Raw genomic sequence first — 15,735 nt, forward strand, 5'->3', positions numbered from 1 at the left:
GCTCTTTCTCTTCTTTTTATCCATTGCTTATAAAAGGCACCTACGTAGCCTGGAATCCAAACTGATATCTGTTTGAAACAATGATGAAACTGAGAATATCAGTTTGGATTCCAGGATAGCACTATGAATTCCCATAGGTTTGCTTTACTGCCCCACAATTTATTATCTGTCACTAGTTCAATGCTTCTAGCTCACTGCATTTAATTCATCACACACCCTCCCAGTTAGAACAAAAGAGCAGACAACCATTGCTAGATAAGATCACTACTTGTGTATAACCTCACACAAACTGTAGGTGTATCCCTTGGCTACTGTCAATAAGATAGGGTCTCTGTCGAATTCAGAAGTAGCCTTCAAGTTGACATGATTCCCTAAGAATTTATATCAGTAGAAAAATTGAACGCAGCAGCTGGGTACTGAACGTCTGAAAGTATGTCAAATAACCCCTTGGGCCAAAGAAAAGGCCTTTGCCGAAGCATTTCAGCCAAGGTAATCTTAAATGCTAATGACATTTCATGCTTTCTTGCTCCTAACTTATTTATGAAACTTGACACCATCGTTTCATTGCTTTGCCTGCTCTGTCCTCTGTTTCTGCTCTCCTGCTCTTGCTTGACATGCCACTCCATTGTTCTGTCTTCCTCCCTCTAGGTAGGACTTGAGTGCCCCCTGCTGTTCAAGAAGTATATTCTTCTTCTTTGGTATTATGGCGGTCCGCAAACAAATGTTATAGGTGCATCACTCCTCCTGCTTTCTTGGCTGTATATCAGCCTAACTATTCTGGAGAATGAATTCATTACACTTTGTGAAAAAGATGCCCTACCAACTAACCCTACACCCATTAAAACCTCATCACTATTCCACTACTTTGGCTCTATCTGATCCTACATCAGACCAACACCCTGGGAGGACGGGACACTATCGTTCAAAACACCTTGTAACTCTTCTGCAGTAAAATCTCATACACCCAAGTACTTCTCCGCAGCTGCCATCACAACTTCTATCCTCTGATTGGCCATGAACGCCAAAAATACCAACCTTACTGAAGCATATTTTATTCCTATCACTCTCTATGGACATCGGCCTACTCACAGGGGATCCTCTTAGGATCTCTCACCCTGGACCAATCTTCCTCGACTACTCTCATCACTGCCTCAGCATACCACACCTTCTGCACTACTTTGATCCTGGTAACCTCAACATGTCTTTGTCTCATCGGACACCTCTGATCTCCAACACCATGCGTAACCCTACAGTTTACACACACAACTTTTTCCACCGTTACTACAAATTCCTTTGCCTCGTGTCCTCCTACACACTTCTCACATCTAGAAATCTCCCTCCTACAGACTGCTGCCAACACCATAACCTTGACATCTAAAACACCGTAATGGGTTTGGGACAAAATCTCTCACGGGATAACTCGCACATCCTAACTTGACTTTATCTGGTAAAAAACTCTGCATCAATATTCAGTAGTACAGGCAGTGTCTTCTCTGTTTCACCATACTCTCCACCGGGTCTGTGTCGCACCAAACGGTGGTTGTCACAGACACCGGGAGTCTTCAACTTCATCATCAACTTCACCAAACCCTCCTCAACACTTAATGCCAGTCCAGTTATCACTCCTTTCAACAGAGCCTCAGGAGAGAAAAACATGTCACAGTTCTTGTCCCCAGTCAATTTTGCTGTGACTCTTACATGGATGATGTTAAAAATATTTGTTGGTCTGTATGGTGGAAAGAGATGTTAAAAATATGTGTTGGTCTAATGTGATTAATAAGGAGCATCCAGACGCTGCACTTGATGAATTTATGAAATAGCTTCTTCCAATTATTGATAAACATGCACCTATTAAGAAATTGACTGCTAGAACTGTTAAGGCACGGTGGATTGATGAGGAATTGAAAAACTGTATGGTGGAAAGAGAGGGGGTAAGAAGAGTGGCTAATAAGTCTGGCTGCACATCTGACTAGCTGACTTACTGCAAATTGAGGAATTATGTGACTAAACTCAACAAAAAGAACAAGAAACTCTATTATGAAGCCAAGATCAATGATATAAAGAATGCTGGGAAAAAAAATTAAATCATGATCAGAAAGACAAATTCAACTCCATCTTTCATCGAATCAGATGGCTTATTCATCACAAAACCATTTGATGTTGCCAATTATTTGAATGATTACTTCAAGTGGGCAAACTTAGGCAAGAAATTCCAACAATGAACAGTCAGCCTTCGTATTCATGCATAGAAGAACAACTAAGAAAGAAAAGCAGTTCAAGTTTGACTTTTGTAAAGTTAGTGTGGGAGAGGTAGAAAAATTATCGTTATCGAACAATAATGACAAACCTCCTGGCATTGAAAATGTAGATGTTTATTATTATTCGCTCCAAGATGGCATAGCAGTTCAGACGTCTTTTGTCCTCATCTTGTCGTGTCCCGTATATATATATATTTACAACTTTCTTCGCATACCTTTTTATATATATTTTTTATTTTCCATAAACTCATCTTCTAAACACTCTCCTGCAATCCACCTCACCAATTTATATATTTTTTTAAAGAAAGTATTATTTACCTCAAATCTGTAATCCTCCATAGAAGCTAACCAGAAGCTAGCCAGAAGCTAGCCAGAAGCTAATCCAGAAGCTAGCCAGAAGCTAGCCAGAAGCTAGCCTGAAGCTAATCAGAAGCTAGTTAGCTTCTTTACTGGCTAATCGTTAGTATTCAGTTAACCACGGTTTGTGGTCATCGGCTATCCTTTAGCTCGAAAATCTATCCCCAGTTTTGTACGGCGCGTCTCGGACCGGAACATACCGGACCTATTTTTCTCTCCATGTCCCCGGATTTCAACCGCTAACTCTGGACATTTATACCTGGATCTCGCAGCTAGCTAGCTGCTATCCGTGTGACTATCGGCTTTCGTCGATTCCGGAGCAAACATCAATTAGTCCGGAGCTAGCCAGCTGAAGAGTTCCATCAGTCACTCCTGGGCTACAATCACCTATCCGGACCCGTTTTACTGCCAACGCGGAGCCCTTGGTAGTCCAGGCCTTCACGACTGGACTACCGACGTTATCTACCCGAGGGAGTTATCCGGCTGGCTCCTCCGTCGCGACGTTACCTGAACGCCCATCTGCTATCTGAATAGACCTATCGGACAATTATTTATTTTATTTTTTCTTGGGCCTCTATAACTATATCTATTGTTTTTTTTGCGAATTGGATTCATCCTCTCTACCACACGGAACCCCACTAATCCTACCGACGGAAACGCACGAGGTGGCTAATAACAGACCTCCATCCTATGCTAGCTTGCTACCGATGGCCCGGCTAGCTGTCTAAATCGCCGTGACCCCAACCAACCTCACTACTCACTGGACCCTTTTGATCACTCGACTAAGCATGCCTCTCCTTAATGTCAATATGCCTTGTCCATTGCTGTTCTCGTTAGTGTTTATTGGCTTATTTCACTGTAGAGCCTCTAGTCCTGCTCACTATACCTTATCCAACCTATTAGTTCCACCACCCACACATGCAATGACATCTCCTGGTTTCAATGATGTTTCTAGAGACAATATCTCTCTCATCATCACTCAATACCTAGGTTTACCTCCACTGTATTCACATCCTACCATACCTTTGTCTGTACATTATACCTTGAAGCTATTTTATCACCCCCAGAAACCTCCTTTTACTCTCTGTTCCAGACGTTCTAGACGAACAATTCTTATTGCTTTTAGCCGTACCCTTATCCTACTCCTCCTCTGTTCCTCTGGCGATGTAGAGGTGAATCCAGGCCCTGCAGTGCCTATCTCCACTCCTATTCTCCAGGCGCTCCCTTTTGATGACTTCTGTAACCGTAATAGCCTTGGTTTCATGCATGTTAACATTAGAAGCCTCCTCCCTAAGTTTGTTTTATTCACTGCTTTAGAACACTCTGCCAACCCGGATGTTCTAGCTGTGTCTGAATCCTGGCTTAGGAAGACCACCAAAAATTTTCATCCCAAACGACAACATTTTCAGACAAGATTGAACTGCCAAAGGGGGCGGTGTTGCAATCTACTGCAAAGATAGCCTGCAGAGTTCTGTCCTACTATCCAGGTCTGTATCCAAACAATTTGAACTTCTACTTTTAAAAATCCACCTCTCTAAAAAGAAGTCTCTCACCGTTGCCGCCTGCTATAGACCACCCTCTGCCCCCAGCTGTGCTCTGGACACCATATGTGAACTGATTTCCCCCCATCTATCTTCAGAGCTCGTGCTGCTAGGCGACCTAAACTGGAACATGCTTAACACCCCAGCCATTCTACAATCTAAGCTTGATGCCCTCAATCTCACACAAATTATCAATGAACCTACCAGTTACCTCCCCAAAGCCTTAAACACAGGCACCCTCATAGATATCATCCTAACCAACTTGCCCTCTAAATACACCTCTACTGTCTTCAACCAAGATCTCAGCGATCACTGTCTCATTGCCTGCATCCGTAATGGGTCAGCAGTCAAACGACCTCCACTCATCACTGTCAAACGCTCCCTGAAACACTTCAGCGAGCAGCCCTTTCTAATCGACCTGGCCGGGGTATCCTGGAAGGATATTGATCTCATCCCGTCAGTAGAGGATGCCTGGTTATAAAGAAAAAGCCTTCCTAACCATCTTAAATAAGCATGCCCCATTCAAGAAATTTAGAACCAGGAACAGATATAGCCCTTGGTTCTCCCCAGACCTGACTGCCCTTACCCAACACAAAAACATCCTATGGCGTTCTGCATTAGCATCGAACAGCCCCCGTGATATGCAGCTGTTCAGGGAAGCTAGAAACCATTATACAAAGGCAGTTAGAAAAGCCAAGGCTAGCTTTTTCAAGCAGAAATTTGCTTCCTGCAACACTAACTCAAACACTAACTCAAAAAAGTTCTGGGACATTGTAAAGTCCATGGAGAATAAGAACACCTCCTCCCAGCTGCCCACTGCACTGAAGATAGGAAACACTGTCACCACTGATAAGTCCACTATAATTGAGAATTTCAATAAGCATTTTTCCACGGCTGGCCATGCTTTCCACCTGGCTACTCCTACTCAAAGCACTGCACCCCCCACAGCCTTCCCCATTTCTCTTTCTCCCAAATCCAGTCAGCTGATGTTCTGAAAGAGCTGCAAAATCTGGACCCCTACAAATCAGCCGGGCTAGACAATCTGGACCCTTTCTTTCTAAAATTATCTGCCTAAATTGTTGCCACCCCTATTACTAGCCTGTTCAACCTCTCTTTCGTGTCGTCTGAGATTCCCAAAGATTGGAAAGCAGCTGCGGTCATCCCCCTCTTCAAAGGGGGGACACTCTTGACCCAAACTGCTACAGACCTATATCTATCCTACCCTGCCTTTCTAAGGTCTTCGAAAGCCAAGTCAACAAAAAGATTACCGACCATTTCAAATCTCACCATACCTTCTCTGCTATGCAATCTGGTTTCAGAGCTGGTCAGCCATGCTCAAGGTCCTAAACGATATCTTAACCGCCATCGATAAGAAACATTACTGTGCAGCCGTATTCATTGATCTGGCCAAGGCTTTCGACTCTATCAATCACCACATCCTCATCGGCAGACTCGACAGCCTTGGTTTCTCAAATGACTGCCTCGCCTGGTTCACCAACTACTTCTCTAATAGAGTTCAGTGTGTCAAATCGGAGGGTCTGCTGTCCGGACCTCTGGCAGTCTCTATGGGGGTGCCACAGGGTTAAATTCTTGGACCGACTCTCTTCTCTGTATACATCAATGATGTCGCTCTTGCTGCTGGTGAGTCTCTGATCCACCTCTACGCAGACGACACCATTCTGTATACTTCTGGCCCCTCTTTGGACACAGTGTTAACAACCCTCCAGGCAAGATTCAATGCCATACAACTCTCCTTCCATGGCCTCCAATTGCTCTTAAATACAAGTAAAACTAAATGCATGCTCTTCAACCGATCGCTGCCTGCACCTGCCCGCCTGTCCAACATCGCTACTCTGGACGGCTCTGATTTAGAATACGTGGACAACTACAAATACCTAGGTGTCTGGTTAGACTGTAAACTCTCCTTCCAGACCCACATCAAACATCTCCAATCCAAAGTTAAATCTAGAATTGGCTTCCTACTTCGCAACAAAGCATCCTTCACTCATGCTGCCAAACATACCCTTGTAAAACTGACCATCCTACCAATCCTCGACTTTGGCGATGTCATTTACAAAATAGCCTCCAATACCCTACTCAACAAATTGGATGCAGTCTATCACAGTGCAATCAGTTTTGTCACCAAAGCCCCATATACTACCCACCATTGCGACCTGTACGCTCTCATTGGCTGGCCCTCGCTTCATACTCGTCGCCAAACCCACTGGCTCCATGTCATCTACAAGACCCTGCTAGGTAAAGTCCCCCCTTATCTCAGCTCGCTGGTCACCATAGCATCACCCACCTGTAGCACGCGCTCCAGCAGGTATATCTCTCTGGTCACCCCCAAAACCAATTATTTCTTTGGCTGCCTCTCCTTCCAGTTCTCTGCTGCCAATGACTGGAATGAACTACAAAAATCTCTGAAACTGGAAACAATTATCTCCCTCACTAGCTTTAAGCACCAACTGTCAGAGCAGCTCACATATTACTGCACCTGTACATAGCCCATCTATAATTTAGCCCAAACAACTACCTCTTTCCCTACTGTATTTATTTTATGTATTTATTTATTTTGCTCCTTTGCACCCCATTATTTTTATTTCTACTTTGCACATTCTTCCACTGCAAATCTACCATTCCAGTGTTTTACTTGCTATATTGTATTTACTTTGCCACCATGGCCTTTTTTTGCCTTTACCTCCCTTTTCTCACCTCATTTGCTCACATCGTATATAGACTTTTTTATACTGTATTATTGACTGTATGTTTGTTTTACTCCATGTGTAACTCTGTGTCGTTGTATGTGTCGAACTGCTTTGCTTTATCTTGGCCAGGTCGCAATTGTAAATGAGAACTTGTTCTCAACTTGCCTACCTGGTTAAATAAAGGTGAAATAATTTAAAAAATAAATAAAAGATGGAAAGCTACTGAGGATGGTAGCTGACTCTATAGCCACTCTTATCTGTCATATCTTTAATCTGAGCCTAGAGGAAAGTTTTTGTCCTCAGGCCTGGAGGGAGCCTATCACATTTCACTTTGTTATTTTGTATTTGTGTAGTGTTCAGTTTGTCTTATTAAAATGGACACATACCACGCTGCAAATTGGTCCGACCTCTCTTACTCCTCATCAGAGGAAGACGACGAACGTTACAGAGCCAACGTAATTCCTGCCCAAGAGTGGTAAAGATGTATGTGTTATTGTAACATAATTCGTCCTCCTCTGATGAGGATTAGTCAAGATCGGACCAATGCGCAGCGTGGTATGTGTCCATGTTAATATTTAATAAATCAACTGAACACTGAATAAAAAAACAACAAAGTGAAAGAACGAAACAACAACGAAACAGTCCTGTCTGGTGAAGACACAAAACAGAAAACAATCACCCACAACTAAAATGGGGAAAACAGGCTACCTAAGTATGATTCTCAATCAGAGACAACGAACGACACCTGCCTCTGATTGAGAACCATACTAGGCCAAACACGTAGAAAATATAACATAGAAAAAAGAACACCCAAACTCACGCCCTGACCAACCTAAAACAAAGACATAAAAAATAAACTAAGGTCAGAACGTGACAGTTATGACTTTTCAACTTCTGCCATATTGTGGATTCAGAGCTATCTATCTAATAGAATTCAAAGGGTTTTATTTAATGGAAGCTTCTCTAATGTCAAACATGTAAAGTACCGCAGGGCAACTCTCCAGGCCCTCTACTCTTTTCTATTTTTATCAATGACCTGCCACTGGCATTGAACAAAGCATGTGTGTCCATGTATGCTGATGATTTAACCAAATATGCATCAGCAACCACAACGAATAAAGTTGCTGAAACCCTTAACAAAGAGTTGCAGTCTGTTTTGGAAAGGGTGGCCAGTAATAAACTGGTCCTGAACATCTCTAAAACTAAGATAATTATATTTGGTACAAATCATTCCCTAAGTTCTAGACCTCAGCTGAATCTGGTACTGAATGGTGTGGCTGTTGAACAAATTGAAGAGACTTAATTACTTGGTGTTACCTTAGATTGTAAACTGTCATGGTCAAAACATATAGATTCAATGGTTGTAAAGATGGGGAAAGGTCTATCCTAGTTAAGCTGCAGCTGGCCCGAACAGAGCAGCATGTCTTGCTCTTCATTGTAATCAGAGAGCTGATATAAATACAATTCGTGCCAGTCTCTCTTGGCTAAGAGTTGAGGAGAGACTGACTGCATCACTTCTTCTTTTTATAAGAAGCATTGTGTAGAAAATCCCACATTTTTTGCTCCCTCTGAATGGCAGAAATGCAAAAATTCTACACGATTCAACTTCGAGTCACTTTCACTGACCCAACATTGCCCAACCTCTTCTCCACCCAACCTGACACCACATATGGATCAGCCAGAAGGCAAGGATCCATATTCTCCAAACATCTCACTCACACTGGGCAAAAACATCTTTATCACCATCAGGACGAGGCTCGAACTTGGCGGCCTTCACTGCACCTGCCACCACAGTTAATTCATCCTCACTCTTGTCATGTCACATTTTTTCCTGCAGGACTCCATATTTATTCTTAATATGGACAATAGTCTTCTTTTTTTTTCCTGCCTGCCTTCTTACCGACCTCTATGGGTTCCCCTGACTCCATCCCCAAGTCCGACAACCATTCGGGGACGTACCTGCCATCTTGTCAACCACGACTCTCCATTATGTGGGTTTAATGACAAGACCCAAAGAGGGACAAACATTTTTTTTAACAAGTATCTCAGCCCCCAGAACCAAATATTGTCTGTCACGAGAGACCAACAGGGTTTTAACCAGATGGGATACAGGTTTTACTTTTTGTAGCAGGTTAGGTGTCACGAGAGACCAACAGGGTTTTAACCAGATGGGATACAGGTTTTACTTTTTGTAGCAGGTTAGGAGTCACGAGAGACCAACTTGCTAGTTACTTAACTAGCAAGTTAGGAGAATTAGGTTGAGGTTAGAAAAAGGGTTAGCGTTAGTTCACCAAGTGAGGAGATTATGTATGGAAGTCAATGAGTGTGTCAAATTTGGTCAACAAAAAATGTAATGGCTTATTTGCTCGAATATACTTTTTCCTAAGGCTTAGGTTGTTATGCGTGTACTGATATAAGTAGGACACATGACATCTCGGAGACTTTGAGAAAAAAGCACTTTATATCGAAGAATATGGACATACTGACAAGATGCATGTCTCTCCTCCCTTTTTTGAATTTTCAATGAGGGTTGTTGACATCAACCGCCTGTATTCAATGGAGAGAGATGCTATGGTACTAGCCACAATGGATATGCATAGCCATCTCTAGACAACTCGCACATAAAGGGATGTTTATCAAACTTTCCGGGACATCACGTGTCCTACATATATTATACTAGCAACAATTTAAGCATTACGAAACTTTATTCAATCAAATAAATATCATGTAGCAAAAAAGCCATACATACTCCTTGCTTGGCCGAAACCTGGCTCAGGAAGGCCACCAAAAATTCTGAGATTTCCATACCCAACTATAACATTTTCCGTCAAGATAGAACTGCCAAAGGGGGAGGAGTTGCAGTCTACTGCAGAGATAGCCTGCAAAGTAATGTCATACTTTCCAGGTCCATACCCAAACAGTTCGAACTACTAATCTTAAAAATTACTCTCTCCAGAAATAAGTTTCTCACTGTTGCCGCCTGCTACCGACCCACCTCAGCTCCCAGCTGTGCCCTGGACACCATTTGTGAATTGATCGCCCCCCATCTAGCTTCAGAGTTTGTTCTGTTAGGTGACCTAAACTGGGATATGCTTAACACCCCGGCAGTCCTACAATCTAAGATAGATGCCCTCAATCTCACACAAATCATCAAGGAACCCACCAGGTACAACCCTAAATCTGTAAACAAGGGCACCCTCATAGACGTCATCCTGACCAACTGGCCCTCCAAATACACCTCCGCCGTCTTCAACCAGGATCTCAGCGATCACTGCCTCATTGCCTGTATCCGCTACGGAGCCACAGTCAAACGACCACCCCTCATCACTGTCAAACGCTCCCCAAAACACTTCTGTGAGCAGGCCTTTCTAATCGACCTGGCCCGGGTATCCTGGAAGGACATTGACCTCATCCCGTCAGTTGAGGATGCCTGGTCATTCTTTAAAAGTAACTTCCTCACCATCTTAGATAAGCATGCTCCGTTCAAAAAACTATGAACAGATATAGCCCTTGGTTTACTCCAGACCTGACTGCCCTCGACCAGCACAAAAACATCCTGTGGCGGACTGCAATAGCATTGAATAGTCCCTGCGATATGCAACTGTTCAGGGAAGTCAGGAACCAATACACTCAGTCAGTCAGGAAAGCTAAGGCCAGCTTCTTCAGGCAGAAATTTGCATCCTGTAGCTCCAACTCCAAAAAGTTCTGGGACACTGTGAAGTCCATGGAGAACATGAGCACCTCCTCCCAGCTGCCCACTGCACTGAGGCTAGGTAACACGGTCACCACCGATAAATCCATGATTATCGAAAACTTCAACAAGCATTTCTCAACGGCTGGACATGCCTTCCGCCTGGCTACTCCAACCTCGGCCAACAGCTCCGCCCCCCCCGCAGCTACTCGCTCCTCTCCAGGTTCTCCTTTACCCAAATCCAGATAGCAGATGTTCTGAAAGAGCTGCAAAACCTGGACCCGTACAAATCAGCTGGGCTTGACAATCTGGACCCTCTATTTCTGAAACTATCCGCCGCCATTGTCGCAACCCCTATTACCAGCCTGTTCAACCTCTCTTTCATATCGTCCTAGATCCCCAAGGATTGGAAAGCTGCCGCAGTCATCCCCCTCTTCAAAGGGGGAGACACCCTGGACCCAAACTGTTACAGACCTATATCCATCCTGCCCTGCCTATCTAAGGTCTTCGAAAGCCAAGTCAACAAACAGGTCACTGACCATCTCGAATCACAGCGTACCTTCTCCGCTGTGCAATCTGGTTTCCGAGCCGGTCACGGGTGCACCTCAGCCACGCTCAAGGTACTAAACTATATCATAACGGCCATCGATAAAAGACAGTACTGTGCAGCCGTCTTTATCGACTTTGCCAAGGCGTTCGACTCTGTCAATCACCATATTCTTATCGGCAGACTCAGTAGCCTCGGTTTTTCTGATGACTGCCTTGCCTGGTTCACCAACTACTTTGCAGACAGAGTTCAGTGTGTCAAATCGGAGGGCATGCTGTCCGGTCCTCTGGCAGTCTCTATGGGGGTGCCTCAGGGTTCAATTCTCGGGCCGACTCTTTTCTCTGTATATATCAATGATGTTGCTCTTGCTGCGGGCGATTCCCTGATCCACCTCTACGCAGACGACACCATTCTATATACTTCCGGCCCGTCCTTGGACACTGCTATCTAACCTCCAAACGAGCTTCAATGCCATACAACACTCCTTCCGTGGCCTCCAACTGCTCTTAAACGCTAGTAAAACCAAATGCATGCTTTTCAACCGTTCGCTGTCTGCACCCGCACGCCTGACTAGTATCACCACCCTGGATGGTTCCGACCTTGAATATGTGGACATCTATAAGTACCTAGGTGTCTGGCTAGACTGTAAACTCTCCTTCCAGACTCATATCAAACATCTCCAATCGAAAATCAAATCTAGAGTCGGCTTTCTATTCCGCAACAAAGCCTCCTTCACTCACGCCGCCAAACTTACCCTAGTAAAACTGACTATCCTACCGATCCTCGACTTCGGCGACGTCATCTACAAAATAGCTTCCAACACTCTACTCAGCAAACTGGATGCAGTTTATCACATTGCCATCCGTTTTGTCACTAAAGCACCTTATACCACCCACCACTGCGACCTGTATGCTCTAGTCGGCTGGCCCTCGCTACATATTCGTCGCCAGACCCACTGGTTCCATGTCATCTACAAGTCCATGCTAGGTAACGCTCCGCCTTATCTCAGTTCACTGGTCACGATGGCAACACCCACCCGTAGCACGCGCTCCAGCAGGTGTATCTCACTGATCATCCCTAAAGCCAACACCTCATTTGGCCGCCTTTCATTCCAGTTCTCTGCTGCCTGTGACTGGAACGAATTGCAAAAATCGCTGAAGTTGGAGACTTTTATCTCCCCCACCAACTTCAAACATCTGCTATCTGAGCAGATAACCAATCACTGCAGCTGTACATAGTCTATCGGTAAATAGCCTACCCAATTTTACCTACCTCTATCCCCATACTGTTTTTATTTATTTACTTTTCTGCTCTTTTGCACACCAATATCTCTACCTGTACATGACCATCTGATCACTTATCACTCCAGTGTTAATCTGCAAAATTTTAATTATTTGCCTACCTCCTCATGCCTTTTGCACACAATGTATATAGACTCTCTTTTTTTCTACTGTGTTATTGACTTGTTTATTGTTTACTCCATGTGTAACTCTGTGTTGTCTGTTCACACTGCTATGCTTTATATTGGCCAGGTCGCAGTTGCAAATGAGAACTTGTTCTCAACTAGCCTACCTGGTTAAATAAAGGTGAAATAAAAAATAAAAAATAAAAAACAACGAGTCACCTGCTGGAAGGAGACAGATTTTACCCAGAGTTGGGCTTCTCTTCCTCTTCCTCTCTGTTTATATCGGAGGTCATGTTAGTGTTATCTACAATCCTTGGGACGTACCTACCCTAAATCCTAACCCTAACCTTAACCCTTACCCTAACCAGTAGTGATTTTGGCATGTAAATCTTGGTGGGGCAAATTCCCTCCATTTGTTTTTAGATGCATGCCAGCAAAGCCATTACGCAACACAACACTGAACAATACATTAATTGCACTATTATGGTGACAAATATGCCCACAAACTGTTAGGGCCTACATAATGCTGTCCCAACAGCAGAGCTTTCTTTTCAGCACCTTTGAACTAATCCTTACCACTTCTTCACCTGACTATCAGCAGAGCCATGTCTGGCAGCGAAACAGTTAATTCAGTTAATTCAGCCTAAAAACATAGCTGATATGGCTGACTTGCTTAAACAAATGTGGTTTCTACTGACAATTGAGATGTAAAAACTATAGCAAAAACTATAAGGGGAGGACGAGCGAATAAGAGGTCATCTGTAATTTCCATTAAGACATTAATGAGCGAGCTAGGATAGACATAGTCAATAACTATACGTTCAGCACCTTTGAAATGTACAGCGACAGAATTCAAATCAAATCAAATTGTATTAGTCACATGCGCCGAATATAACAGGTGTAGACCTTACGGTGAAATGCTTACTTACAAGCCATTAACCAACAATGCAGTTAAAAAAATATGAATAAGAATAAGAAATAAAGGGAACAAGTAATTAAAGAGCAGCAGTGAAATAACAATAGCGAGACTATATACAGTGGGTAGCGGTACAGAGTCAATGTGCGGGGGCACTGGTGTTACAGTATTCTGCCTGAACACCAAGTCAGACCTGTAGGATAAATAAAGGGGGAATATAAGAAAACAATGCAAGGTCTTATAATATTCGATGATGACCTTTCTCTAGAACAGGCTATAGACTACAGGTGCACCACCAAGTCAGAACAGTAGGCTAAGTGACGAGGGGGAAATGGACTTCAATTGGTATGATGTGCTACGTTTCATATCAAATCAAATTTATTTATATTGCCCTTCTTACGTCAGCTGATTTATCAAAGTGCTGTACAGAAACCCAGCCTAAAACCCCAAACAGCAAGCAATGCAGGTGTAGAAGCACGGTGGCTAGGAAAAACCTAGGAAGAAACCTAGAGAGGAACCAGGCTATGAGGGGTGGCCAGTCCTCTTCTGGCTGTGCCGGGTGGAGATTATAACAGAACATGACCAAGATGTTCAAATGTTCATAAATGACCAGCATGGTCATATAATAGTAATCACAGTGAACAGGTCAGGGTTCCATAGCCGCAGGCAGAAACAGTTGAAACTGGAGCAGCACGGCCAGGTGGACTGAGAACAACAAGGAGTGATCATGCCAGGTCATCATGCCAAGTAGTCCTGAGGCATGGTCCTAGGGCTCAGGTCCTCTGAGATAGAGAAAGAAAGAGAGAAAGAGAGAATTATAGAGAGCATACTTAAATTCACACAGGACACAGGATAAGACAGGATAAATACTCCAGATATAACAGACTGACCCTAGCCCCCCGACACATAAACTACTGCAGCATAAATACTGGAGGCTGAGACAGGAGGGGTCAGGAGACACTGTGGCCCCATCCGATGATACCCCCGGACAGGGCCAAACAGGCAGGATACACCATATGGTATGTATTAATTTGTGGGTGTCCATCATTCATTTCATATGATATGTTATGAATTACAATTTGTATATGTTTATGAAAATTACAATTAACATATGTTACGAATTGCAATTCATACAACATATTTCAAATTGCAGTTTGTACAATATGTTATGAATTTGCTAAATGTATGATATGTTACAAATTCCAATATGGTGTCGCTAACATTAGCTAGGTGCCTAGGTTCTGCTTAAGGTTATAGGGTTAGGAGTTAGGTTAAAGGGTTAGCTAACATGCTAAGTAAGCTCAGCAAAAAAAGAAACGTCCTCCCACTGTCAACTGCATTTCTTTTCAGCAAACTTAACATGTGTAAATATTTGTATGAACATAAGATTCAACAACTGAGACATAAACTGAACATGTTCCACAGACATGTGACTAACAGAAATTAAATAATGTGTCCCTGAACAAAGGAGGGGGGGTCAAAATCAAAAGTAACAATCTGTATCTGGTGTGGCCACCATATGCATTAAGTACTGCAGTGCATCTCCTCCTCATGGACTGCACCAGATTTGCCAGTTCTTGGTGTGAGATGTTACCTCACTCTTCCACCAGGCACCTGCAAATTCCCGGACATTTCTGGGGGGAATGGTCCTAGACTTCACCCTCTGATCCAACAGGTCCAGGATGTACTCAATGGGATTGAGATCTGGGCTCTTCGCTGGCCATGGCAGAACACTGACATTCCTGTCTTGCAGGAAATCATGCACAGAATGAGCAATGGTGGCATTGTCATGCTGGAGGATCATGTCAGGATGAGCCTGCAGGAACGGTACCACGTGAGGGAGGAGGATGTCGTTCCTGTAACGCACAGCGTTGAGATTGCCTACAATGACAACAAGCTCAGTCCGATTATGCTGTGACACACCGCCCCAGACCATGACGGACCCTCCACCTCCAAATCGATTCCACTCCAGAACACAGGCCTCTGTGTCAACGCTCATTCCTTCGACGAGAAACGCATATCCGACCATCACCCCTGGTGAGACAAAACCATGACTGGTCGCTGAAGAGCACTTTTTGCCATTCCTGTCTGGTCCAGCAATGGTGGGTTTGTGCCCATAGGCGACGTTGTTGCCGGTGATGTCTGGTGAGGACCTGCCTTACAACAGGCCTACAAGCACTCAGTCCAGGCTTTCTCAGCCTATTGCAGACAGTTTAAGCACTGAGGAGGGATTGTGCGTTCCTGGTGTAACTCGGCGGGTTGTTGTTGCCATCCTGTACCTGTCCCGTAGGTGTGATGTTCGGATGTACTGA

Source organism: Oncorhynchus nerka, linkage group LG9b (genome assembly GCF_034236695.1).
Source record: "Oncorhynchus nerka isolate Pitt River linkage group LG9b, Oner_Uvic_2.0, whole genome shotgun sequence".
NCBI lineage: Eukaryota > Metazoa > Chordata > Actinopteri > Salmoniformes > Salmonidae > Oncorhynchus > Oncorhynchus nerka.